The sequence below is a fragment of the Mauremys reevesii genome, linkage group 24 (genome assembly GCF_016161935.1).
Source record: "Mauremys reevesii isolate NIE-2019 linkage group 24, ASM1616193v1, whole genome shotgun sequence".
NCBI lineage: Eukaryota > Metazoa > Chordata > Testudines > Geoemydidae > Mauremys > Mauremys reevesii.
In genome coordinates, this window is record NC_052646.1 from 3,503,387 (window position 1) to 3,531,092 (window position 27,706).

The window sequence follows — 27,706 nt, forward strand, 5'->3', positions numbered from 1 at the left end:
TGGTTAAGGTGCCATCCTAGGATTTAGGAGCCCTTGGGTCAATTCTCTACTCTGATACTGACTCCCTATGTGACCTTGGGTGAGTCACTTAGCCACTCTGTGCCTCAGTTTCCTCTGACAAACCCTGGGTCTGTTCCCACCTCTCTCTGGTTTCTTACCGTAGCCAAGTGATCTTGTTATACTGCCACACTGAGCTTGTACTGCAGACATTGTGCCCCCGTGTGCGTTACACTGCCCGGTTGGTGCCCACCAGGAGAGCGGTTTTGTGCTGTGCGCACCTGTCCGCTAGGAATCAGGCTGAGGCCCTCCAAACTCACTGCACGTAGGCAGCCCTCAGGTGGGAATGCCTTTGAGCGACCGGTCTGTATTGGTGCCAAAAGTGCTCCCCCTGCCGGTGAGCTGGCGGCTGACAACATCTCCTGCGCCTCCCAATATAGACCTCTAGTGTGGACGCAGTTAAACTAGTATAAAGCAGCCTTGGACCAGTGTGGCTGACCCCCTTTCCTGTGCAGGAATGACTATCCCAGTATAAACAGCTTTCTGCCAGTACGGCTGCCCCCCGCACCAGGGGCTGCCCCCCCCGTTGACTCGGCTGGGGTAACCTGGGTGCAGAGCCAGGCTTAGGTGTGCACACAGCGTCCTCACAGAGGGGCCCTGCTCCTCGGCTCAACATGCCGACAAAGTCAGAGTCAATTAATGATGGTGGATCCCAAGCGCTCTAATGCTCTAACAGCGTGTTTCCCTTTAAAGAAAAGCCCCCATCTCCCCCTCCCCTTGTAGCATACGGGCTCCCTGCCCACCCACACCCCTGGCTCCTGTGCCCAGCCTCCCCGCCCTTCCCTTTGGCCGGAGCAGGGAGATCGGCACTTTGCTGAGGCGGGGGGGGGGGGGGTTGGGCCTCCCGCCCTCTCCTCTCCTTCCACTGTCCCCCCAGGGTCCCGTCCTGCGCACGGACCTCCAGCAGCGCTTCAGCTGCGCCCTCCCTGCTCAGCCATCCTCCCCCACCCCTTGGCCGATCTCTCTGCTCTGCCACGACCCCCGGCCCATGACCCAGGCCGGAGCCGCTGGCTCGCCTGAACCGTTCCCAGAGGTCGCAGGGAGTCAGGGCGGGACCCTGCCTCAGGGAACCGCCAACGCCAACCAGCCTCCCCCATCCTGCTCCCCTTGGGCTCGCCACCAGCTCACCCTGAGATGGGGTGTTCAGGAAGGGGGAGTGGGAAGCAGGGGGCATCTGTCCTGTTTGGGGCTAGGGGAGAGGAGGATGAGATGGGAAAAGTGGGAGAGCTCCAGCGTGTTTCATTTTCACCCCCGGGATCAAGGAGACCTGCTGGGCCCCGAGCAGCAAAATGCTCTTGATCTGGCGTTTGAAGAGGTTGGATCCAGAGTTCTGATCAGAGGCAGCTGCAAAACTGAGATCCAGCCTGGGTTCAGATTTCAGGCACCCCAAAAACTGAGAAGTGTCTCGATCCAAACTGCCTCAAAGCTGGGTGGGAGTAGGGTTGAATCTGTGGCTTTGACTGGAGATAGCAGAGGCCAGGTTGTGAATGCTCCTGATATCTGCAGGGGATGGAAGCGGATCCAGACCCGAGCTCTCTCAAAGTGTGATGGGTATTTGGATCCAGGGTCAGAAAATAGCCCCTCCCAAAGGCAACAGAAATCCACCAGATCAGATTCCACCAGCCATAGGCCCCTCATTACTATCTGCATTACAGCAGCACCTTCAAATCAAGGACCCCTTGTGCCAGACACCGCATGGACACTGTCCTTGCCCCAAAGGGATTGCACGAGACACCAGACAGATGAAGGGTGGGAGGGGAAACTGAGGCACAGAGAGAGGACATGATTTGCCCAAGGTCACCCAGCAGGTCAGTGACAGAGCCAGGACTAGAACCCAGGTCTCCCAGTGGCCAGCGGAATAGTCTAGCCACTAGGCCACGCTGCCTCCCATAGGTCTATTTGCATAATCAGGCGCTGCTTGGTGCCTTTAAAACGTTCCCAACCACTGAAGAAGCAGCCCCTGGAGGCACCTGCAATTGATTAGGGCCAGAGGATGCTGCTTCCTGCTTGCTCCCCTCTGCACATGACTCACGATCCCCCCCCCCCACCTACGCAGACCACCCCGTCGTGGGACCCCTCCATAAGAACAACAGCTTGGAACGAGCCAGTTCCCTCCCTCCTGGACACGGCGAGGCTCCAGGCAGGCAGGTGGGGGAAGGGGGATGAACCGCCCCCGTCTGAGCGCTGACCCCTCGGGCTGGATTGCTGACAAGGTGGCTTGGATCAGAACCCATTGCTGGCCTTCCAGGGGTTAGGTTGGACTGCTGAGCATGCAGCATCGAGGGCTGCAGCCCCCTCGTGTCTTAATAATCACAACCAGATTCGTGCAGTTTAAAACTCCTTCCCCCCCCCCACCCCTTTCTTGGCATGGATGGAACGTTTTAATTCATCAGAGAGAAGAGGCTTGAACAATAGTACTGGCACTACCAGCCCTGACCACGCTGCCAGCTGGTAGGTACCCCTCCCTTCCCAATCAATGCAACAGATTCCCCATGGAACACCGGAAATACATCAGGCCTGGCACCCTACAGCCCAAAGGATTTTGCTGTCGATATACCTACAGCGACCACCCAGCACTCAAGTACGGAACGTACCCACTGTTTATCAGTCACAGAGCAACACTGGATGGAATCACTCCCCCAGCACTGAAATGCAGCCACCACTGGGGTGGAACATACCTGTTGCTTAACAGCGTACAGCAACACTGCACAACCGTGTAGGGCAGGAAGTGAAGAAGAACCCGGGATCTAACTGAAAGCGCGATGGCAAGTGGAATTTGGCCAGGACATCAGCTCTGCCACTTCTGCTTATAAAAAGAGAATTGGGATTCTGTATGGTTCTACATCTCATCCCCCAAACAGCAGACGAACAGAAGAAAGGACATTTCTGGAGTTACTACGTGCTTGTGCCGGTCAGGTCCTGTCCTTTCCGTATCGTCTGCTTCTATGGAAACAATTTTCTACCTAGCCCCATATGTACCCATCTACCTACCTACCTAGCCCCATACGTACCTGTCTATCTACCTACCTAGCCCCATACGTAGCCATCTACCTACTTACCTAACCCTATACCTACCCATCTACCTACCTACCTAGCCCCATATGTACCCATCTGCATACCTACCTAGCCCCATACACCCCCTCGGTCAGTTTACCCCCATATGCCTCCTCTATTAATCTATTCACCCCCGCCATGCACCGTCTATCATGTATCTAATTTATCTAGCCTTCTATTTCCAGCATGTGTCTATCCACCTATCTACCTATCCATAGACTCACCTCTTCCATCTGCAGTATCTATCCATCCACCTATCCCTTCGTCAGCCAGATCCACCCTCCGCCATCCTGCCTAGGTAGTTTGCTCTGAATGCCTCACCGGGACCGCTGAGCACTGTTGTTATTGCAGCATTTATTCCTATGGCTCCTTGAGCCAGTTACGCTGTCTTGATCCACCGTGGCACAGGGTGGGGCTGAGCACAGGGGTCTAATCTGGGGCGGCAGGCGGGGATACTGTGGGCTCCAGCCAGCATCGATCTGCTGTGGCAGGTACAAGGTGGACCAGCGGGCTCTAATCCGTGCGACAGGAGGCAGGGTGAGACGGATCCAGGCTCCGATGGGGCACCCCAAGCATTCTGAAGGCTCTGTAACGCATGTGGACGTTGGTCCGAGTTCACCCGGCATGCGGAGGGAGCGTTCTCAGGCACAGCAGCAGAATGGCTCACTGGCCCTTTAAAGCGTGCATCTGGACTGCATCAGGCAGTGTAATTGAACAGAATGATCCTCCCCATTAATCTCGGCTCGGCAAGGCCTCCACATTGCTGTGGGGTTTTATTTAAACCAGCTGGAAACAGGAAGTGACCCTGGAGCTTCCCCATTACCAGCTGGAGGTAGTGTGGGAAAGTGGTGCCCTCGGACGGGGACACACACACACACGCACACCCTAGTGCCCTGGCTTTCCCCATCCTGGAGACGCTAAGGGGGTTGGGGAGGAAAAGGAGCTGATCCCCCACCCCTTGCTGAGATCTGCCAACAGCCTGATTCGCAGTTACTGCCTCCCTGCGCTTGGGATGGGGTATTGCTTTAAGCCACCATTGGGCTCCCTGTATTCTGGGGCCATGTGGGCCCCAAAGTCAGTTAGAGCAGCCTCAGGGCTGCTCTAACTTACATTCTGGGAAGCACGAAGTGGCTGCAGTGCGGTGTGCTCCTCCAGCCTCGGCCCTGACCCTTCTCCTACACCGCTGGCCTGGAGCAGGTTTCAGCATCCAAGCTGGGAGCTTCAGGGCACGCAGGGCTCTTATGCCAGCTCCGTGCTGGCCCCAGGTCCCTGCATGGGGGTGGGATTGTTAGGTGGCTGTTTCTACCCACTTTAAGGCCGCTACACACTACCAGGGTGGCCTAGAGGGCCCTTAACGTCACTGAGAATCAAGCCCAGAGGGTTCCGGGATTCATTCCAGAGAGGGACCCCGAAGCGCCCAGCTTGGACGCTGAAACCGCGTCCCCTTGAGTCGCCGATAGCGGGAACGTGGTGTCAAACCAGCTGATGTGTCAGCCCCACGGGCCACTTTGTTCCAGGGTTACTCAGGGTTTCCCGGCATCCCCAAGAACATTCTCGCCCAGTGGGGAAACTGGAGGTTACAGCCGGTCAGTGGCAATGTAGTGACTCCAGCCCAGCGGGGTGACAATCCACCCCGCAGCCTGGCTCGAAGCCTGGGAAGGAAGTGTGCTAGAGGGGTCTGGTGTAAACTGGCACATCTCCATTGACTTCTGCGCAGCTTCACTCATTGACATTGGCCGAGCGAGGATCTGGCCCTCAACGTCGGTTTCCCCCAAGCTGTATTAGCTGCGTCACCCCAGCCCGCAACTGAATCTCATTTAGTCATTTCCTGGCCATGTTTCCAGATCCCCTTGGTACCGTCCACCTGTCCTGCCTGCTGTTTGCAGCTCCACCCACTTGACTCTCATCTGCTCCAATGCTCTGTACTGCTTCCTCCGGGTGATCAGCATTTTCAATCAGAGCTGTCCTCAAATGAGCTCGACGTTTCCCCAACTAGAGACCCCCAGCTCCCCTCGATCCCCCCAGCTTGAGACTCCCAGCTCCCACCAATCCCAGGGGAACCCTCGGAGATATCCCCCAGCATCCCACCAATCCCTGTGGTACCCCCCTGTAGAGACCCCCCAAGTTCCCCTCAATCCCGCGCTCCCTCACTCGAGACCCCCCCCCAGATCCCCATGCTCCCCCTACTAGAGACCCTCCACTAAAGACTCCCCAACTCACCCTGATCTCCCTACTGAAGGCCCCCCCACAGCTGCATACCTTGTCTATGGCTGGCATTTCCAAAGGACCCAGAGGGAGCGCCAGGCCCAGATCCCATTCACTGGCAGCCGGACGCTACGTCTCTTTTGAGCTGATTGGAAAACTCTCTTCTTGGGGCCTGATTCTCATTGCCACTTAGGCCCCTGTATAGCGCCCTGGCAGCGTCAAGGGGCCTGACAGCGGATGTCAGTGATCGCTGAACTCGCTGCCCCAGCTGGATTTCAATGGGGGATAATTCCCTCGGGCCTGTTAGAAACTCTTATCATCTCCACCTATTGTCTATATTACAGCAGCACGCCACACTCCCCTGGCTGGAGACGCTCCCGGCTCCCCTTGGACCAGGACCGCTTGGTGCTCGGGGCTGCACAAACACAGAACAGTGACAGTCCCTGCCCCCAAAGAGCTTAAGGAACCCTGGTTAATACGTGGATTTCAGTACAATCCTGTGGGATCCAGTGATTCCAGCAAAGGATCCACTGGGATCTAGAAGGATGCTGTGTTACTGTAGGACCCTGGGAAAGTCTCTTGAAGTCCATGGACCCCAGTCCCCAGTTTTGGAGGAAAAAAAAGTGATCAGAAATAACCAGGAGCCTACTTAAAAAGATAGGTCGCCAAGCATGAGTGGAGACATCCCCGGGGAGAGCGAGTAACGTCAGACACAGACTCCGCCGGCCGGCACGTCGGGTTGGAGCCAAGATCTGGGAGGAAGACTGGCGTTTGTCAGTGTGTTCATTTCTTTGGCAGCTCTTTGCAAGGGATGGGAAACCGTTGGGGATCGCGATGCTAACTATGCGGATCTCAGCCGAGCTGGCGTGGGTGGAACGAGCAATTCCCATAGCTAAGGTCACTATAACACCATAGATAGAGAGATCGAGATGGGGACGGGGATAGAAAGACAGAGGGGTGTGCAGGGATAGATAGATAGATAGATAGATAGATAGATAGATAGATAGATAGATAGAGGGGGTGTATGGGGCTAGATAGATAAGATTAGATTCCACTGCAAGGGCCCAGCCCTACTGAAGTCACTAGGAGTTGAGGGCCCTCAGCACTTTGCATGAGGAGATCTTCCTTTCCCCCGGACCAAACCCCACTCTTGTCAGCTGGTGCCTTGTATTCCTTTGCACGCTGCATGGTCTGATGTCCACCCAAGACATGCTCCGCTCTCTCTACCCATATAGCTTGGCAAGTACGTCTCCTTTCCGGTACCTGCAATAGCTCTCACTGACTCCAGAACCCCCGGGATGCTTGGTTCAAACCTCAGCTCTGGTTAAACCTGACTGCTAGGCCGGAGAGTCCCTTAATCGGTTGTATCCATTCTAGGCTGGCGGCACAACAGGCAGTGGCCAGTGGGGTGGGGGAAGGAGCTCTTTCAAAAAGAATGAAGCCGTGAATTCCTGTTTGGTGTTCCTGGCCCTATTCATTGCTAAGCTGTCCTAAGAGGGTTTGCAGCGGTTCTTGGGATGAGCGCGTCACCGTGCGCTGCTTGTTACTGGATGAACTCATGCAGCAGCAAGTCTCAGAGCCCAGGTCAGCTGACTTGGACTTGTGTGATGGGGCTAGAAATGGCCCTGCAGATGTTCCCACTCGGGCTCTGAGACCCACCCGCCTCGCCGGGGGCCCTAACCACTGAACCATCCTTCCTCTCTAGCCATGAACTGGAAACTCTGCTCCTTCGTCTGAGCCAGCTGGTGCCAGCTGCTGGCAGAGACAGGATGCCAGGCAGACCTTAGGTCTGATCCAGCCAGATAGTTCCTATAACTCTGCCACTGCTCATTCTTTAGCCTGGGGGAATCTTTCCCACCAGGGATGGGACTAGATGAGGGGAAGGAATCAAGCTGGAAAGCGAACGGGAACCAACAGAGGGCACAAGTACGTGAGTGAAGCGTGGGAACGGACGGGGTCAAGGATCTTTTATTTACTAACTACGAGGGTGATTTCCAGTCCCCCACTCCAGCAGGGATGCCGCGAGCTGCACGGCCAGCCGACCCGTCTCCCTTCAGCCCTCTAATGCTCTTCGCTTCAAACAAACCACATCTCGATACCAGGAAACCGTCCCTGCAAAAGCTGGGTCCCCTGAGGTGCACGTGGGGATGGGTACGTCACTCCGCTGCCTCTCCCCAGCTCGGCCACGGCCACCGGCATGGCTGCTGGGGGGCAAAGGGACAGCTGGCACAGAGCCCCCGCTGGGGTAAAAGCAGCTATATGGGATACCAGTTCAAGTTAGGTGTGCAGGGCCCAAAAGCCATGAGCATTTCGTGCCTCCGAGGTATTTAGGGAGCCCGGGAGTCAGGCCTCTGAGGATCTGTTCAGCAGCCTGTGTGAGATGAGTCAAGGGGTCTCGGTCCATTTCCTAGCAGGCCAGAGCCTGCCCTGCAAAAATCCACACCCCACCCCGCAACTGGCCCCTTTCTCGGCAGTGGGACCATTCGGTGTCTCAGTAGCTCCCCCCAGGCTCGGCCCCTCCTTGTGCCGAGTGCTGTTCAGACAGAGAGAGGCACAGTCCCTGCTCCAAAGAGCTCACAGGCTGAATGGACAACGGGTGGGAGGGGAAACTGAGGCACAGCACAAGAAAGTGACTTGCCCAAAGTCACATGGCAGAGCTGGGAATAAAACCCAGTAGCCTCATTCTCCTTTACACGGAAGGCCCCTTCACACGGCCCTTGGGGCGGAGCCTGACTTTCTGCCCTGTGGCCATACAGCACCTAGCACACGACTGGGGCTGCGAGGCGCTACCATTATACCCTAATAAATAAAGACACAAAGACCATCCAGCGTCCTGGCAGCACAAAGCAGCCGTAAAGGGGGGGGGGGCATTTCAGCAGAGCAGCTGCAAAGGTACCAACGAAATGGGCTCCTGACCACAGGCCTTTCTGAGTAGGCCGGGCACACAGCCCAGCTGTCCAGCGATGGGACAGTGGCCCAGTTCAAAGAAACCTTTGCCACCAAGGACTGTCCATCAGATCCCGGGCTCACTCGCGGAGGAGGGGGGGCACAGGGGGTGCTCCCGCCAGGGGTGTGTGTTTTCTGCAGCCCTTTTATCTGTGGGTTGATTCATTTCCTGTGTGGAAGTGTGTCTCTCTCGCCCAGTTCACCACATGACTCACCCCTACGCACACACTAATATCCACACATCCCCCCCGCATCAATCCCCACACCTCCTCGTGAACGCGCACAGGCTGTAGTGTACACACACACGCTGGAGCACCCGGTGCACATGGAGACACACAACATCCATAAACATCCTGTACATACACTCCGCCCGCAACACACACGCACACACACAGCACACACATGCTGTACGCACCCCCGTAACATCACACACTGACTACATATGTTGTACGCACCATCTGCGTGTTATCCACCACACATGTTATCCGCACAATACCCTCGCCCCTCCAGCTACTGCTTCCATCCATCCAGGCCATGTAGCCACATTCACCACACACCAGGAGCATACACAGCTACACATGACCTATCAGACACAGACACACCCCCACACACCACAGGCCCTACCACACTTGTAGACACTCGCACAACACTCATATAGACACACTGACACACCAGGCACCCACCACACACACCTGCTCCCACACCTGCCACCCCTCAGCCACACCCATGTGCACACAGCACGGCCCCCCCCAGCCACATACCCATCACGTGCACACCCAGCGTGTACGAACAGACACATCCATGCAGCCCCTTGCACACTCGCCAAAAGCCAGCGGATGGACTCACAAAACGGAAGCACGGCCGTACCGTGCCCTTGGTCTCTCCAGCCGACAAACCCTGTCCAGGGCGAGGCTCCAGCACAGCACACTCCCTGCTACCAGGGAATCTCCCTTTACTGGGATTTCCCACTCAATCCTGTGTGCTGAGCCGCTCGGCCGTTCCTACTGGTCCAGCTTATAGAGGGCCTGATTCAAAACCCACCCCCCCTCCGACTTCGGTGGGTGGTTGGATGAGGCTCATAGGGGCTGGACCCCAACAGGTCTGACCCCGCATGGGGGTGGAATGTTCACTCAGCCCGATTTAGGGCCAATATTCTGAGCACGTGCTCCAAGCAGGCAACCCCCATTCCTGGGGAAAACCCTTCCCTAGCCCCGACTCTGCATCAGAGTAGCACCTAGAAGTCCCCACCGGGATCGCTGCCTAGGAAGGGCACATACGGTCTCTGACCCCGAAGACTTTTACAGTCCAGACAGAATTCTTACACCCAGGCACAGAAGTGACAGGCCCAGGGCCACAGGTGGAGTATGTAGCAGAGATGGGACTTGAACCGAGGTCTCCCAAGTCCGGGACCGGGGCCAAACCCTGGCTGGGATGATTTAGTTGGGGTTGGTCCTGCTCTGAGCAGGGGGTTGGACTAGATACCTCCTGAGGGCCCTTCCCACCCTGAGATTCTGTGACCAGCTTCCCTCTTTTGCTAACATAACCCACTGCTGAGTGTGTGGCCAGGTCCCGGTCCCTGCTTGGCCCGATCCACAGAGAATGAGGCGGTTACAGCCCCCTATGGCTTTGGCTGTTCTCCAGCTTGAGCTGAAATTGCTCAGTCGTTTAGCTCTGGAGGGCCCTGCTTCAGTCCCCACCGCATCAGCCGAGACAAAAGCTGCCACGTAAGTGGGGGCTTGCCCACCATTCACTCCATCCCCTGAGGATGCTGCTTGATTCACCTCCACTTAGGCCAACCCCGCTCCTCACTGACCTCATGCAGGGCTTGCAAACTCTGGGCGCGCCCGATCCAGCTGGCGCGGGTACGTCCGCTCGACCCGGAACGACACCTTCCCGCCGCAGCGTGGGCTGTGAAACCGGCCCCGGCGGCAGTGAAAGAAGCGAGCGCTTTCCCAGTGCTCTTAACGAGCTCCTAGATATTTCCACAGGCGTCGTTCCTCCGAAGGGAGTCGCCTGGGCCAGGAGCATTTATAATCTCCAAGAGGCTTTTACTGGGATGGCTGGAGGCTGTCAGTTGTCTGGCAAACGTCCCCTTCTCCTGGATCATTCCCACCCAGCCCCACTCCAGCCTATGATGTTCCCAGCGGGCTGTGCCCATCTTTACGAGACCCTCACCGGGGACAGGGCAGCACCTGGACAGAGGGGTTAGCAATCCACCTGCCATTGCTCTATACTGGAGAAGTCGGGGCCTGCAGAACGGTGCACGTCACCCCTAGCACAGGCCATCACTGTCCGAACTCTCCTAAGAGGGCAGAAAATGCTTCCTCTGGCCTCATCTATTCACCCCTTCTCCATCTGTCTGTTTAGCTCTTTTCCTTTCCCTTCCCTGCGCTGCTTGCTAGCTGACAAAAAAGAGAGTGAATTTGTACGTACAGCAGAGAAGAACCTTCCTCCTTTACCTATCCATCAGTGTCTTCATATGTATCTATTTATCCATCTAACCTGTCTTTGCACCCGCTTCCTTGATTTCTAGTTAAAGAAGAAAGAACGAATATGAATTAGTGGATGGATCAGAAAATATCCTTCTTAGCAATGTGTCTAGCTATCACCAGACACAATCATCCATCCATCCTCGTGTGTACCCATCTATCTACCTATGTAGCTCCATACATAGTCATCTATCCATCCATTCCTCTATCTACCCTCTCTCCTCTCTCCCTCTCTATCTCTCTGTTTAAGACGCAAGAGGGAATTTGAGCTGTTGTGAATCTCCGGGGCCTATCGGGAACCCGAGTGCATTTTCCCAGGCTTCCCGACTTCACTGTGCCAAAACCTCGTGCCACAAGGAAAAACCGCACCATAATTCCTGCTGGCTCCAGCATCAAGTGACAGCCGAGCGGCTGCTGCTTACCCCACCAACACCCCTGGCACCGGGCGGCGTCTCAGCTCAGCACGGCACCGGGGCTGGGTTTCTGCAGCATCACTTTTCATCCCAGCACTTGACAGGACGAAGAGCTAAACGAGTAGCCCTGTGCAGAAACGGGAGCATCTCAGCAATCAAGAGCTCAGCCATCCTGGGACAGCAGATCCCGTTGGGTTGAGAAAGGAGCCAGGATTGCCCCAGGCAACGTGGGTCAGAGCTCGCTGTTGCGACTCAGGATCCCTGGGCTCTGCTCCCAGCTTGGCACCGATTCCCTAGGCGACCTCTCATCCCCTCTCTGTGCCTCGGTTTCCCTACCCATAAATCTGGAGCGGTGAGGGGAGGGGGGAGTGCTACAATATTGACCCACCTCTGTTAAGTTCTTGGAGACGTAGGACTGAACAGATGCTTTATAAGTGCTACTGCTACCGCTCTTCCTTGCGATTTGCAAAAGCACCTCATGATTTTGGGGTGCCCAGTTTCCCACGCCCTAAAAGGGGCGACGAAGACTCCACGGCTGGGGCATCCATCCACCACCTTGACCCAGTTGCCGCACTCACTTGGGAAGAGCAAAGGCCCTGGTTCTGATCAGGAGCCGGGCCCCGGGCCAGAGCCCCCAGCCACTGCTGCGAGGGTGGGGCAGCTCCTAGGGCCAGAACCTGGCTTCTCGGGGTGGGTCGTGTTTGGGTTTTTCTGAATGCACCCGAACACTCGCAGGGCTGACGAGCTGGGGGAGGCTCAGCTGCTGTTTGGTGGGTGGGTAATTGGCCTGGCTAAGGACTCGGGCTTGCTTACCCCTAGCCTGGGAGGGAAGCTCCAAGGGATCAGAATCCGGCATTGGGAGCTCTAGGACAAGGGGAGCCCTTTCTCCACAAGGGAGGCCAGAGAGCAGGCTAGTGGCAGAGCCAGGGGTAGAACCCAGGCGACCTGGCCCCCAAAGCCCTGCCCCAACCACTTAATCAAACTGCCCGGCCTGCCAGAGCTGGGAATAGAACCCAGGAATCCTGACGCCCCGTTCCCTGCTTTAAAAGCTTTGCGTAGGTCTTCCCTGCAGGGTTAACCCAGGCTCCCCTAACCCTCCCTCCTGGCCACGCAATCCCCCTGGCCCCCCAGTGTTCCCAGAAGGACAGACAAGTTCTCCCACAAGGGAAATAAAATCAGAGCCCAGCTCAGCAAACCACAGGATGTGCCCCTAGAAGTGCTAGCATCATACACGGGGGAAATGCAGAATCAGTGAGGACACGGTAACTCAGCCGCAGGGATTTTGCAGGGTGGCTGCAACCCAGGTGCTAATCACCCAGGCTAACTCTGCAGTAAAGACAAACCCTCTCAGAGCTAGGGACAGAACCCTGGTGTCTGGATGCCCAGTTCCCTGCTGTAACCACTACACCGCATTCCCCTTTCAGAGCAGGGGACAGAACCCAAGTACTCGGCTCCAACCACTAGGCCAACACTACCACTCAGAAAACAGGGTTCAAGCACACCCTTAAAGGCTCAGAAACCAGAAGGAAAAAATATACCAAATGTGAATTTGGTAGGGCCCTAGTCATGAAGAAAGAGAGGTGCTAAAATCAGGGGAGAGGTAACAAAGGTTCCATTTATACAGAGGAAACCTGAATTTGTAAGCTCTCTGGGGCAGTGCCTGGCTTTTTATCTTGGCTTTGTACAGCACCTGGCGCGTGGGGTCCTGGTCCAGGACGGAGGCTGCTGGGCAAAACCTCAATATAAATAATAATAATATTAATAATATTATGCAGGGAAACATTTAAGCACGTGATTAACTTTAGGCCCATTGGGTCATTTACACTAATGAACTAAAATAAATGACATCTGCACCCACTTTACGACCCCTTTACACTGCCAGAGGGGTGTAAAGACGGAGTCTAGAGGTGAATCAGATCCATTGACTTCAGTGGGTCTGAAGCACAATCGTATTGTTAAATGCCTGCGGTATGGTGACGATGTGCGTGGATCCCAGGGCGCTAGGTGCTGTACAAATGCACAGCAAATAAAAAGGCTCCGCCCCCCAAGAGCTTGAGTGCGTCCCCAAACTGGAGCCTAGGTCACAGGCCAGGCCTCACTAATGCAATGTCTGCACCCTGCGTCCCACACCAGCCTCGATTAATTCAGCGTCAAGCGACAAGCTCCAAACCACAGGATTAAGCATGGGACTTAAGTCTGAGTGTGAAGATGGTTTTCATTAGCTCCCCCTCATCTCCGCTCAGCCTAAGCCTTGGGTTGTGAGAAACCCAATTAGACTGGTACAGACTGTCAGGGCCGGATTCTGGTCTCCACCCGGGTAAAACCATTCAGTCAGTCTGGATTTACCCTGGTGTAACTGAGCTCAGAAGCTGCCGTTACTGTATAGTCAAAAAGCACAAACCCTACGGATATTAACTGGCACGCACTGAGCATTCTTCTAAATACGGCGACTCATTGCTTCTGCTGGCTAGTAGTTTGCAAGCCTAGCACCTTCCACTCAAGCAGCTCCATGTTAATTGGCTGAGTCTCCTGACTCACTTGGATTATCAGCCCAGTTCCACAGGGAGGCAAACTGAGTCAGCAGCAGCCCTGAAGAACCCAGGCGTCCTGGCTCCCAAGGCATCTGCCCTCGCCATTAGACTGCACTCCGTTCCTTTCATTTACTTAAAGTGATGTGTTTTCCATGCCTTGTGATGCTGGTTCCCAGAACAAAGGATGGGGAGAGAGAGGATAGAACACAACAGCTCCTGCTCAGAACGGCTGTTGTGTCTCAAACAAAGCCATGCCCCAGCTACATTCAATTGGTGTGTGGTTTGCTTTCCAGCATGAGCTCACTCATATATTTGTCACTATGGTTTAATTGCAGGAAAACATCCCTTTCAGGACAGTCCATAACTGAAGAGACAGCCAGGAAGTGAATGTTTGTCAAATGTACTTGTTGGAATGGACTATGCTAGATACATCTAGGTAGGAGACACCTGTGGGGCTGGATGTTCTAGGTACATCTAGGCATAAGGCACCCATGGAGCTGGATGTTCTAGGTACATCTAGGTATAAGGCACCTGTGGAACGGATGTTCTAGGTATTATTAATAGGTAGCAGGTTTAAAACAAACACAAGAAAGTATTTTTTCATGCAACGCACTGTCAACCTCTGGAACTCCTTGCCAGAGTGTTTTGTGAAGGCCAATACTATAACGAGGTTCAAAAGGGAGCTAGATAGATTCATGGAAGATAGTCATTGATGGACCTATTAGCCAAGATGGGCAGGAATGCTGTCCCTAGGCTCTGTTTCCCAGAAGCTGGGATTGGGTGACAGGGCATGGGTCACTTGATGATAACCTGTCTGTTCATTCCCTTTGGGGCACCAGCCATTGGCCACTGTCGGAAGACAGGATACTGGGCTTGATGGACCTTTGGTCTGACCCGGTGTGGCCATTCTTATGTTCCTATGTACATCCAGTAAAAGGCACCTGTCGAGCTTCTGAAAATATCAGGTGTGTCCAAGATGAACATGTCTCCTGGGATATTGAACATTGCAGGTACCAAGGAGCACACACCTGCCATTCTGCTGGGTGTCACAGGCACATCCTAATATGGCTTTGATGGTACGTTAACTGTGTGCTGCCGAAGAAGAACCAGGAGAGAAGGAGTTAAGCAAAGAAGACCCCAGTTTTTTTCTGAAGTGTCTGGCAGACTCTTAATGGGACCCAGTTGAAATGGTTTTAAAATGTACGGCAGTTCTGTGTCTTGGGGCTGCCATTTTTCTGTTTAGTTTAGTGATGCACAACATGTTTCTTATGGTGAGATGATTTTTAAAAGGGCTACCAAAGTGCGGGGTAAGCAAAGGGATCTGATGCCTAGTGAGGGTGTTTCATACGCACACACAGAGGGTCTGGGAATCAGGACTCCTGGGTTCTGTCCCTGGATTTGGGAAGGATGTGGCCTAGAGCTGAGATGAGATGGGAGAGGGGGTCAGGAGATGTAGATTCTACTCCGAGCTCTTAGCAGGAGTGTGGGCTAGTGGGTAGAGCAACCGAGAGTCTCTTGGGTTCTATTCTCAGCTCTCAGCCGACGGAGCTATGCTGATTTGCAGCACTTGGGAATCTAGGCTGCTGGGTCCAACGCATCCCTGTTGTAATCTTAATGTGGACCATCCAGTGTGGTTGTGCTGCTGTTCTTTGCCTAATGCTTTCAGTTACCCGCAGCCTTGTGTTTACAGGGTTGTGTGTTTTATGGCCCGCAGATAAACACGTGTTAGGTAGGAGGAAACAGAGATTTCCTGACCACGCAGCTGGATTTACGGTCGCTTCCTCCTGCCCACAGTCCCAGTTCCATTCCCATCCCGCTGTCCCCTGCCTAGCGGCGAGTTCTCCTCTCCTCTCTAGTGCCACAAGCGAATCTTGGCCGCTCTCAGCCGGGCTGTGAAACCAAAGCCCCGAGAACACGTTTCCAATCAGAACGAAATCAAAATGTTTTGACATTTCCAGCAAAACAGTATTTGGGGGGGGGGGCGTTTTGGGTCAGTTGAAATCTCCCCTTTCGATTCAGTTGCAATGTTTGTCCCAATTTTGACAGCTTTGATTTTATAATATCAGATAAAATAAATTTCACAAGGCTCCATTCCAGCAAGTTCGCTTCATTTCATCTTTTCCCCCTAAACCTAAATTTCACTGAAATTGACATGTTTTGATTTTCAACAAAATGGTATTTGCCGATGGGAAATATCTTTTGTCCGAATTTTTTTTGACCAGTTCTACACACGCCTCTTTCCAGTGCGGCTAATTCCTTTCTACCTTCCTAAATTCCCCCAGAATTGGAAACGATTCTCTAGTCTAATACCCCGCCCCCACCGAACTGTTGTGTAACATCCCTGAGTATAAACACCAGGATGGAAAGATGCATTACGCTGGCTCCCATCAGTCATAAATGCAGCCTGTCGCCTATAAACGGTCGGTCTCATTCGTGATGAAAGGCCCTGCCTACAAATCCATGTTAGTTATATTTTATGTTCCTTTACTGTATCGTTCTTTAGGAAAATCAGACATCAGACCCTTCATCCAAAAACAACTGGATGAGAAACTGCACTATTTTTTTTTTAACACGAGGGAGAAAAGAAACCAAATTCTTGTCAAATTCCGCCCCCTCCAAAAAGCACAGTTGGAATTAATGGGAGAATGTAGAATTTTTGGAGCCAGAAGGAATAATAAGAAACAAAAGTATCATCTGGAATTGTTGGCAGGGAAATCTGAAGAGTCATCAAAATGTGTCAGGCGATGGATCCATATGTTAATAATAACAACTCTGCTAGCCCTGCCCCGGGAGGAAAGTAACGCGGAGGAGCCCCTGTCACAGACCAAGACCCCATGGTGTGAGGGGCTGCACAAACACAGAATAAAGAGACGGGCCACATCCCAAAAGCACTTGCAATCTGCCTCTTTTCTTATCTAGCCTGATCGACTTTAGCAATAATAAATACAAGACAGATTCTATTGCATGAACTTCCAGTTTCTTTTTTAGTTCTCGGGGCGTCAGGCGGGGACCTTGAAAAGGACAGAGATTCGTATCAGAAGTGGAATCATGCGTGCCTCTATAATGACATCTTATCTTTTGTGTGTGTGTGTGTGGCCTCTATTACTTTAGTAACTGGCTGTCTCAGTCTTTAATGGATTTATTCTCATGACACCCCTGTGAAGCAGGCAGTGCCATTATCCCCATTGTACAGGTGGGGAAACTGAGGCACACATACTCCAAGTGGCTCTTATGCCCACTTTATGGATTTGTGGCGGTATTAAACCCTGCTTTGGCTAGCCGGCCTATCCAGATGGTGAGCAATTTGGGACAGAGGCTGTCTTTTGCTGTGTATCTGTCTAGCCCCGGGCGCCTGATCTCAGTCGGTGCCCTGTAGCTGCTGCCATAGATTACTCCTAAGCAAGAGAAGGAGCTTTGTTTTCTGAGGTGGGTCTGAGATGCCTGGCCCAGCGCCCTAGAAATGAGTGATGCCAGCTGGCGGTTGGCATGTAATGCCCTGTGCTGCAGGCTTTCCCTGGCGCGCTCAGCCTCCCGCGGGGCTCCAGCTCTCCAGAAACACGCCGGCCAGGTGCCAGCATTGCTGCTGTTTATCGTGCAGACAGGGAGGGAGTTTGGAAGCTAGAGGCGAGCTTCCTCTGGGTGAGGGACAGGAAAAGAGCCGGAGCAAGCAGGGAAACGCACTCCTCCTTGCGGCCAGGGGGCAGGGGCGCTCCCCTCCCCGCCCCACTTTGCAGATGCACTAGGTACACCATAACCACACCACCATAACACACACAACAGACCCCTGCGTGCCCCCCTCACAGACACACCGCCAAACACTGTGCTAACAGAATCACACCGGGACAAGCCTCCGACCCAACACCCTCACCCGTCAGACACACTCCCAACAAACGCCCTACAGACAAAGAGTCCAGCCAGCCACCCGCCAACAGGCGCATGCACACATGCTCCCAGCCACTGGTGAAGCAAGGGGCACGTTTCCTGCATTGGGGTCCAACCCGGAGGGCTCTTGGCCAAAGAAAGGCAGGAAGAGTCGGCCTTAGTCGAGCGGAGAGCGGGGCGCATGGCCGGGGAAGAGCCATGGGGGAAGCAGACGCACACGCCAGACACATTGCAACACACCCCATCACACAATGCCCTTTCACAGGTCACACACCCACCAGAGACATTACACAACCACCACACACATCACACCACAGCCTGATGTCGCACAACACCCTTACACTGTCACACACACACCAGAGACATCACACAACTACCACATACATCACATCACACAACACCCTTATACACGTCACACAACCACCAGAGACATCACAAAACCACACACACAAACACACACACCACCCTTATATACGTCACATATCCACCAAAAACATCACACAACACCCTGACATCACACCCCCACCAGAGACATCACACAACCACCACATGCATCACACAACACCCTTACACGTCACACACCCATCAGAGACACCACACACACACCCATCCCAAAACATCAGTCACACCAAACCCAAACACATCACACATACACCAAACATATCTCATAACCCTCCTGACACACACACACACACACACACACACACACACACCCCACCAAGTCCATCACACATCACCCTGACATGCACACACCAAACACACCATCTCATGGGGCTGAGGGGAGCAGGCAGCCCACTAAATCAGCATTCCCGAAATGATGGCCTCTACCACCCCACCCCCAGGCACATGGGAATCAGATCTCTCCTAGCAGCGGGCCAGCACTTGTGGAACTCACTGCCTAAGGAAACAAGAACCACCATGGGCCTCATTCAGCACCTTCAGGGTGAGACATAAAATTCGCACGGTCACCTTACGCTTCCCCATGGCAAAGGCAGCTAAACTCCAACAGGGACAGCGATCAACGGGCCTTATCGGTATATTGGAGAGGACACGCAAGGTGCCCAGAAACAATGAAAGCAGGCTAAATGCAGGATAGATAGATGAGGTGACAAAGCCATCACTCCATAGCTGACCGTCCAGGGTACCGCTACACTGCAAAAAAAGCAAACCGTGCAGCCAGGAGTGTCAGAACCTGGGTCAAATGACTCAGGTCCACACCGCGGGGCTAAAATTAGCAGTGTAGACGTCCTGCTTGGGCTCTGACCGCTGGCGAGGGGGGAGGATCGCAGTGTCCGGCCTCAGCGGGAATGTCTACACTGAGTCATGTGAGCCCAAGGCAGCTGACCCGGGCTCTGAGACTCTTTGCTGCAGGGGCGTTTTTGCAGTGTAGACGTACCCTCGGTCCTCATCCTCAAAGGAAACCTGCATGAGAGGTGCCCAGGAGCTTAAATTCATAACTCCTGGAGACTAAAACCCAGGATGGTTTCCTAGCTCATGCCAACAATTTGCAACTTACCCTACTACGGGCTAATTCTTAATTTGCCAACTGCGTTTTTAGTGGCTCCTTACCGCATGTGTGAACCCATTACGCTTAACAATCTGTCCCAGCATGTGTTTAGCTCACACACTCCGGAGACTTGCTCCGGGCCTGAAGATGGGCTCTGTGAGCTCGAAAGCGTGTCCCTTCCACCCACAGAAGTTGGTCCAAGAAAAGCTACGACCTCCCACACCTGGTCTCTCTAAGATCCTGGGACCCACACGACCACAACAACACTGGGAACAAGCGAGAAAGACAGGCAGGCAGGCTGGCAACCAAGAGGAGCCAGGAAAGTCATAAAAGGCAAATGGGGAACCACAAGTGAGATTCCTGAACCGGGCCCGTCTGGCTTCGCTCCCCACTCATGGTGACACTTTGAAACCACCAGGCACGACCCCCCTCCTGGGAAATCCGCTCCCCGGGCCCCAGACGAGTAACTGGAGAGAGGCCTGTCTCCCCCAGAGCCAGAGCACAGCATTCGAAATCCGATCGTGTGAAAAACAGAACATTAAAAAAACCGGGTGGAAACTGACACCCAGACCCAGCTGATTCTGCTGCACAGTCTGCAGCCGACTGGGATGCGCCCGGGGTTGCAGGAGGCTATTGCCAGGTCTGAATAGCAGAGGCTGGGCTGAGAACTATTGGTAGATCTGGGTGTGTGGGGAGCCCAGCACGGGAATGGCAGGGGGGCCATGGAGTGGGACTGACGGACACCAGCAGAGCTGCATGGGGAGGGGAGCTCAGGGGTCGTTTAACGGGGGGGTGGCACGGGAGGGCGATAGCAGAGCCGCGTGTGTGGAGAACGCAGGGTAGGAGTAGCCGTGGGGCTGTGGATTGGGACTGAGTGGGGGGTGCTCAGGACTGAATAAGGGGTGCTGCCGTTCAGGAAGGAGTTCCATCCCCTGAGCCGTGGCGGGGGAGGGAGTTGGGGAGCCTGTTTCCCTATAGCGTGGGCGCAGCAATATCCATCTGTCAAGTCCAGCACTAAATTCACTTACCAAAAAAAAGCATCTATTGATTGTCTAGCGTGTTCCCAGAGCACTAGACGAATGTTATCGCCACTGCGTTTACTGGCGTGATGAATAGGTTTCTATTTCCCATTATGAAGAACATCACTAGAACACATTTCATTAGTATTGACGGGACCTAAGAAGGAAAATCTCTGAATCCTTTGTCATTCCTGTTTCAGGCAGAGCAGCTGCTAAGAAAGCCAACGGCAATGGGACCCCGTCATGCTGCGCGCTGCGGCCACACAGGGAGAGACAGGCCCTGCCCCAGCTGAGATCAGGGCCCCGTTGGGCCGGGCGCTGCCCAGACACAGCGAGAGACAGGCCCTGCCCCAGCTGAGATCAGGGCCCCGTTGTGCCAGGCGCTGCCCAGACACAGAGAGAGACAGGCCCTGCCCCAGCTGAGATCAGGGCCCCGTTGTGCCAGGCGCTGCCCAGCCACACAGCGAGAGACAGGCCCTGCCCCAGCTGAGATCAGGGCCTCGTTGTGCCAGGCGCTGCCCAGCCACAGAGCAAGACAGAGCCCTGACCCAAAGAGCCCACAGTGGAAACAGTCAAGGTGGCAGGAAGCAGGATCACTGTGTTATCTCCGTTGTCCAGATGGGGAACAGGACTGAAGCAACAGATTTGCCCCAGGTCAATAGAATCATAGAATCGTAGAACTGGAAGGGACCTCGCGAGGTCTCTAGTCCAGTCTCATGGCAGGACCAAGTATTATCTAGACCATCCCTGGCAGGGGTTTGTCCAACCTGCTCTTAAAAATCCCCCCTGATGGAGATTCCACAACCTCCCTGGGTAATTTATTCCGGTGTTTACCCCACCCTGGCAGTTAGGGAGTTTTTCCTAATGTCCAACCTAAACCTCCCTTGCTGCAATTTAAGCCCATTGGTTCTTGTCCTGTCCTCAGAGGTTAAGAAGAACAAATTACCTCCCTCCTCCTTGTAACAACCTTGTATGTACATGAAAACTGTTATCATGGCCCCTCTCAGTCTTCTCTTCTCCACACTAAACAAACCCATTTTTTTCAATCTTCCCTCACAGCTCAGGTTTTCTAGCCCTTTGATCACTTTCGTTGCCTTTCTCTGGACTTTCTCCAATTTATCCACATCTTCCCTGAAATGTGGCGCCCAGAACTGGACACAATACTCCAGCTGAGGCCCATTCAATGCAGAGTAGAGCGGAAGAATCACGTCTCGTGTCTTGCTTACAACACTCCTGCTAATACAGCCCAGAATGATTTTCGCTTTTTTCACAAGAGCGTTACACTGTTGATTTGTATTTAGCTTGTGATCCACTCTGAGCCCCAGATCCCTTTCCGCAGGGCTCCTTCCTAGGCAGCCTTCTCCCATTTTGTATGTGTGCAACTGATTGTTCCTTCCTAACTGGAGCACTTTGCATTTGTCCTTATTGAATTTCATCTATTTACTTCAGAGCATTTCTCCAGATCATTCTGAGGCCTTGGCTACACTGGCACTTTACAGCGCTGCAACTTTCTCGCTCAGGGATGTGAAAAAACACCCCCCCGAGCTCAGCAAGTTCCAGCGCTGCAAAGCGCCAGTGCAAACAGTGCCCCAGCGCTGGGAGCTAATCCCCTCGGGGAGGTGGAGGACCTGCAGCGCTGGGAGAGCTCTCTCCCAGCACTGGCGCCGCGACCACACTCGCACTTCAAAGCGCTGCCGCGGGAGCGCTCCCACGGCAGCGCTTTGGAGTTTCCAGTGTAGCCAAGCCCTGAATTTTAATGCTATCCGCCAAAGCACTTGCAACCCCTCCCAGCTCGGTATCGTCTGCAAACTTTATAAGCGTGGTCTCCATGCTGTGATCTAAATCACTGACTGAGATATTGAACAGAACCGGACCCAGAACCGATCCCCGCGGGACCAGCATGACTGTGAACCCCTGATAACTACTCTCTGGGAACGGTTTTCCAACCAGTTATGCACCCACCTTGTATTTCCCTAGTTTGTCTATAGGTAATGTGAGAGCCGGCATCAAAAGCTTTACTAAAGCCAAGATATACCACAGACATATCACAAATACGGGCGGGGGGATAGACACTGTCTCCCATACCAGGTCCTTGCCTGCCCAACCTCCCAAGGCTCTGGTCATGGAAGAGACACTATGGGCCAGTAATAACAATGTGCGATGAAGGAAAAGCCCCGGCCGAGGGGTTTCACCATGTGGGTCACAGGCACTGGGATAAGCATCGGCTGCGCTGCCAGGAGGGGTGTCTCCCTACAGCAGTGAACAATGCGCCGCATTCCTCCGGGGTGAGTCCCGGGTGATGTCAGCGCCTGTCCACACGCGCAGGGGAGGCCGCAGTGAGTCACCCGGCTCCGCCCCGCGCTCATTTCCCCTTCCCCCACCACCCGCTGCTTGACCTTGTTTCCTCCATTGCAGGCGGAGAGTGCAGATGAGCCCGGAGGTGAGACTGACCCCCCACGCCTCTAGGAGGGGAGCCGCAGGTGGGGAAGCGACGTGGTAGAGAACCCAGGTGTCCTGCTCGGAGTCCACTGTCCTAGCACCATATTCCTTTCAGTCCAGCTTCCTGGGCCTCTTCTGCGCTAGCCACTGGGCCCCACTCCCCTCCCAGCGCTGGGCACAGAACCCAGGTGTCCTGCCTCCCAGTCCCCTTCTGCTCCAGCCACCAGGCCCCACTCCCCTCCCAGCGCTGGGAGAAGGAGGCAGCTCTAGCCCTTGAGGCAACGTGGGGCCGGGCCGGGCCACAGAGGGGTTCAGAGCCTCTGGAGCTTTTTTAAGCCATGCTCCAGTCAGCAGAGCAGTTACATGCCTGCCCGGCGGGGTCTGCACCCCCCTAGCCCCTGGGCTGCCGCCCCTTCCGCTGACATCCGGGCAGGCCGAGTCACAGGGCAGAGTGGTGCCTAGTGGTTAGAGCGAGGGGCTGGGCGCCGGACGCTCCAGGTGGTGTCACGGCTCCGGCCTGCTGGTGCGGCAATGGGCTCACATCACTGCTGCATCTCAGCTTCCTCAAAGGCGGGCTCAGAGCAGGGGACTGGGAGTCAGGACACCTGGGTTCTATGAATGGCTTTGGGAAGGGAGAGGTGTCTAGTGGTCACAGCAGGGGGCGGGCGGGGGAATCAGGACTCCTGGGTTCTATTCCCAGCTCTGGGTGGGGAGTGAGGATTGAAGCCTCAACATGATCCCTCTAGTGGGAGGGGGTCAGTTCTGCTCTGATGGGGAAACTGAGGCACAGAGACAGGTAAGCGACTGGCTGAAGGTCAAAGAGCAGAGCTGGGAATCGAACCCAGGAGTCCTGACTCACAAGTCCCCTGATCTAACCACTATACCCCACTCCCCTCCCAGAACTGGAGCGAGAACCCAGGAGTCCTGGATCCCAGCCCCCCCTGCTCTAACCACTAGACCCTACTCCCTTCCCAAAGCCATTCAGAACCCAGGCTGCCTGTCTCAGTCATCTGCTGTAACCACCAGCCCATCTCCAAGCATAGAACAGAAGACTGGGAACCACTGCTCCTGAGTTCTGTTCCCAGCTACTGGAGGAAGTGTCGTCTAATGGTGAAAGCAGATGACTGGGCAGCAGGGCTCCTAGATTCCATTCCAGGCTCGGGGAAGGCATTTAATCAAGCGGTGAAAGCAGAGGGCTGAGAGCTAGGACTCCTGAGTTCTGTTCTGCCACTGACTCTCTGGGCAAAATCATCTCCCTGCGCTGTGCCTCAGTTTCCCCATCTGTAAAATGGGGGTAAATGGTAATGCCTGCATCTCCTGAGCAGGTTTGCAGGATTCGCTGATAAATAAAATGCTTTGAGATCCCGGGAGGGGAGGTGCTATGCCAGGACCCCCCACCCCGACTTAGTCCCAGCGCACAGGGGCGGACGTTGAGTGTCTGGAACCCGCTGGGATGACACGTCTGCTGAGCATCCGGGACACAGCATGTTCCCTTCTACGGGCTCCAGAAGGAGGCAGGATGACGGCTGTGGTGACCTTTCCCTCCGCATGCAGTGTGAGCCACAGATGTCACCCCTCACCACATCACAGGCGCCTTCGCTCGGGTATCGCACTGCCTTGGTCAGGGTGAAATACCACAAGGACCAGGCTGTCCCCTCGCCTGCAATGTTAAACATCACCCTTTGCGAAGGAGGGGGATGTGGTTAGTGAAGGGAACGGGGAGTCCAGACTCTGGGGGTTTAGCTCAGCCCTGGGAGGGGAGTGGGGTCTAGTGGTTAGAGCAGGGAGGGCTGAGAGCCAGGACTCCTGGGTTCTGTTCCCATTTCTCATGCTGACTCTCTGTCTGACCTTGTGCAAGTCCCTTCTGGTTTGGTGGGAAGGGGGCTGTCCCGAGACCCAGTGTCTCTCTCCAGCCCTTCGCGATGTCCCTGTAAGGGCTATCTGTCCCGGGAAGGCGCAGGGACCCGGCGAGGAGCCACTATCTCTGCCCCTCCAGTTTCCCCTGCAGTGTCACAGGCACTGACGTGCTTCCTCCCGGGGCTGAGCGGATGGCAAGCTGGCCAGGAGACCGCTGGCCAAGCCAGACCCCAGCCAGAGCCCTCTTGGGGGCTGGCCACCTCGGGACCCAGGCTGTCCAGGGCGGGACAAGCGGAGCCTGTGCTGTGATGGGGTTAGATGGGATCATACCTGGCCTGCCCCATCCCTGCCCTGATCCCAGCCCAGCCCCTGCTCCAGATCCACTTAGTCCTCAGGTCCACGCAGCCCCCAGCCCCTGCCCCAGATCCACCCAGGCCCCAGGTCTGCTCTAGACCCTCCTCGAGATCCACCCCAGACTCCAGACCCACTCCAGATCTGTCCCCAGATCCACCCAGGCCCCAGATCTGTTCTAAACCCTTCTGCAGATCCACCCCAGACTCCAGATCCACCCCAGACCCGTTACCATAGCCACCCAGGCCCCAGATCCATGCAGCACCTACTTCAGATCCACTCCAGCCCCCAGACCCTTCCCCAGATCCACCCAGCGCCCATATCCACTCTAGACTCTCCCCGAGATCCACCCCAGACTCCAGACTCACTCCAGATCTGTCCCCAGATCCATCCAAGCCCCAGATCCACCCAGGCCCCAGATCTGCTCTAAACCCTTCTGCAGATCCACCCCAGACCGACCCCAGCCAGCCTGCCCATCCCCCATACCCTACTCCAGCCCCTAGTCTTTACCCCAGATCCCCCCCCCCCACCTATCCAGTCCAGCCCCCAGGCCCTACTCCAGATGAGCCCAGCCCACTGTCCCCCCCCCCAAACCCCCTTCCCTCCATCCCATCCCACCCTGCTACGTCCCATCCAACTTCCACTCCGCCCCGACCCCCACCCACTCTGCTCTAATCCCACCCTCCCCTGCCCCTCTCTCCCCAGACGGGCCACTCGCAGGAACAGGTACCATGGCCAGGTTGGGGGCTTGTCCAGCTGTTCCCAGGACTTGGGTCAGGGAGGAGGAAACCTGGGGGAGCAGGACACGGAGAGTGAGGGAGTCCCTCTCTTTGAACCCCATGCTGGACTCGCCTGACCCCCCTTCCCCGCACAGAGGCCAGCCACCGGCCTCGGCTCCAGGCCCCCGCGCCGGGTCCATCTGAACAGAAATCAGCCTCTGCCAATCCCTTGCCAGCCGGGTCTCAGCTCCAGCACCACAGGGCTGATCCTGCCCTGTCTGGCGTGGTGTCAATCCAGCAGCCCGACCAGACTCCAGCAGAGTGACTCTGCCTTTACGCCCGCAGCGCCGACAGCCGAACCTGGACCCACCTCCTTTGCCCCCTCCCGCCCCCCGGCTTTACTTTGGATTCCCGTCACAGTAACGGAGAACAGAATCTGAACCAATGTCCATTGACGCCTGCAGAATGACTCCAGATTTGCACCGATTTAACTGAGAGCAGAATCTGGCCCCAACTCTTGACGCCCCCCGCAGATTTACACCGGCGTCACGGAGACCAGAATCGAGCCTCAGACCTCTTGGGAAGACAGAGCTCCCTAGACACCGGCCCCTGGATGCTCAGAGGGGCCCTGTGGGGAGTTATCAGCCAATACTGGGCAGTAACATCAGAGGCAACACAGAGCCCCGGCCCCCAGCCCCTCTGTAGAAAGCAGGCTGCTCCGGGATGGCCCTGGAAATCTCTCGTAAACAACCTCTGTAACTGGGGCACCTGGCTCGGCTCTTGGTGCTCAGGTTCCAGTGATCAGCGCCCTGACCGTCACCGATCTGTATCCCTCCAACAACCAGCTGTGGGCGAACCCCCCAGTACTCACCTTTCTTCTGTCCCGGGCAAGGTATCTCCAGCAGCCTCCCAAGAAATCCGCTAGCAGGGAGCAGCCGGGCCGGGCCAGGCGTGCGAAGCAGCTGAAGGAATTTGAGGGAGGGGGGATAAAGAGATCAGGAAGGGAGAATGTATTTCCCCCTCCAGGGAAAAAAGAACCAGCGAGCCCTCTTTTGGGCTTGGGTCTCGTCTCCTGCTCGGGGCAGGGTGGGCGCTGAGGCTGTGGGTCAGAGGAGGCTGTGGCGGGGAGGGGCCATTCAGTGTGAGGGGGAGGGAACCAACTCAGGAAGTTTTGACAAGGAAACTAGTAAGGGCGCTGGGCTTGGAGGAAGGAGGGAAAAAAAACCCCGTACACATCACTTTTTCTTTGGCAAGAAACCCGCCTGTGCGAACTAGAAGCTGCAAAACAAGCGTGAAACCAGACCCCATCACACAGAGCTCGGTGGCCGGGATCCAGCCCCCCGGGGCTGCGTCCTCACTAGGGAACAGGGTGGGTCAGCTCCCATGTGGTGAAACCCGAATGGAGACGAGGCCGTTTGCAGCTTTCACACGAGCTAAAGACTCGGGCTTCCGTCGACCTCACGCCACGACCGCGACCGCCTCATCGTCCCCAGGCAGTGCGGTTGTAGCCGTGTGGGTCCCAGGATGGGTGAGTCCCACTCTGGGTCTCTTCCAGAAAAACAGATACAAAACCCGCAGCCACCTCCCCGCTGCTACATTGAGCAACACCCCCCTTCAAGATCCGGGGGTCCTGCCCACGCCGCTCACAACATGGGGGTACCGCAGGCAGCGCACGAAATGGCCCGATGACAACTGTGGAACCAGGCAATCACTAGGCTCCCCAATGAACTCACACGGGAACGGGACAAAAGGCAAACTCACCCTGTCCCCCCGGTGAACATTTTTCATGGAGTGATCACTCCGCGTCTGACCTCTCAGTCCTCAGCCGCGGAGGAAACCCGCACAACACCTTCAAAAGCCGAGCCTGCGCGCATGAATCGTCTCTCTCCCCAGCAGAAGCTGGTCCCCTAAAAGATATTGCAGGCCCCACTTTGTGTCTTGGCTTCACTGGGCTTTTACCTTGGGTTATGAACACAGAAGTGAATGCAAGGCCTGGGGGAGCTAAGATCTATCCCCCTCCCCACCCCGCTGCTCTCTAAGCCCATCATCCGATGCACCGGCCTGGAAGGGGGAGGGGGTTTCAGGTGCTTTATGGTAACGAAGGGCCAGAGATGTTTTTTAAGGCATAGCCCTGGTGGGTGCTGGCCCCATTCCCCAAGCAGAGTCTCAGAAAACTCGGCACAAAGGTATTTAGCTGCCTAACGCCCAACGGAACCCAGTGGAAGTTAGGCGCTGAG

The 27,706-nt window shown here is 55.3% G+C and overlaps 1 protein-coding gene across 1 annotated transcript in view; it reads right to left on the reverse strand.

Annotated features, from left to right (window-relative positions):
• The window catches only part of PEAR1 (platelet endothelial aggregation receptor 1), a 54,588-nt gene extending 28,010 nt beyond the window's left edge, over positions 1-26,578 (reverse strand). Inside the window, exon 1 of the mRNA XM_039513424.1 lies at positions 26,341-26,578. The gene's annotated coding sequence lies outside the window, so the exon portion shown is untranslated. The remainder of the gene's footprint in view (positions 1-26,340) is intronic.
• Between the last annotated feature and the right edge of the window lie 1,128 nt (positions 26,579-27,706).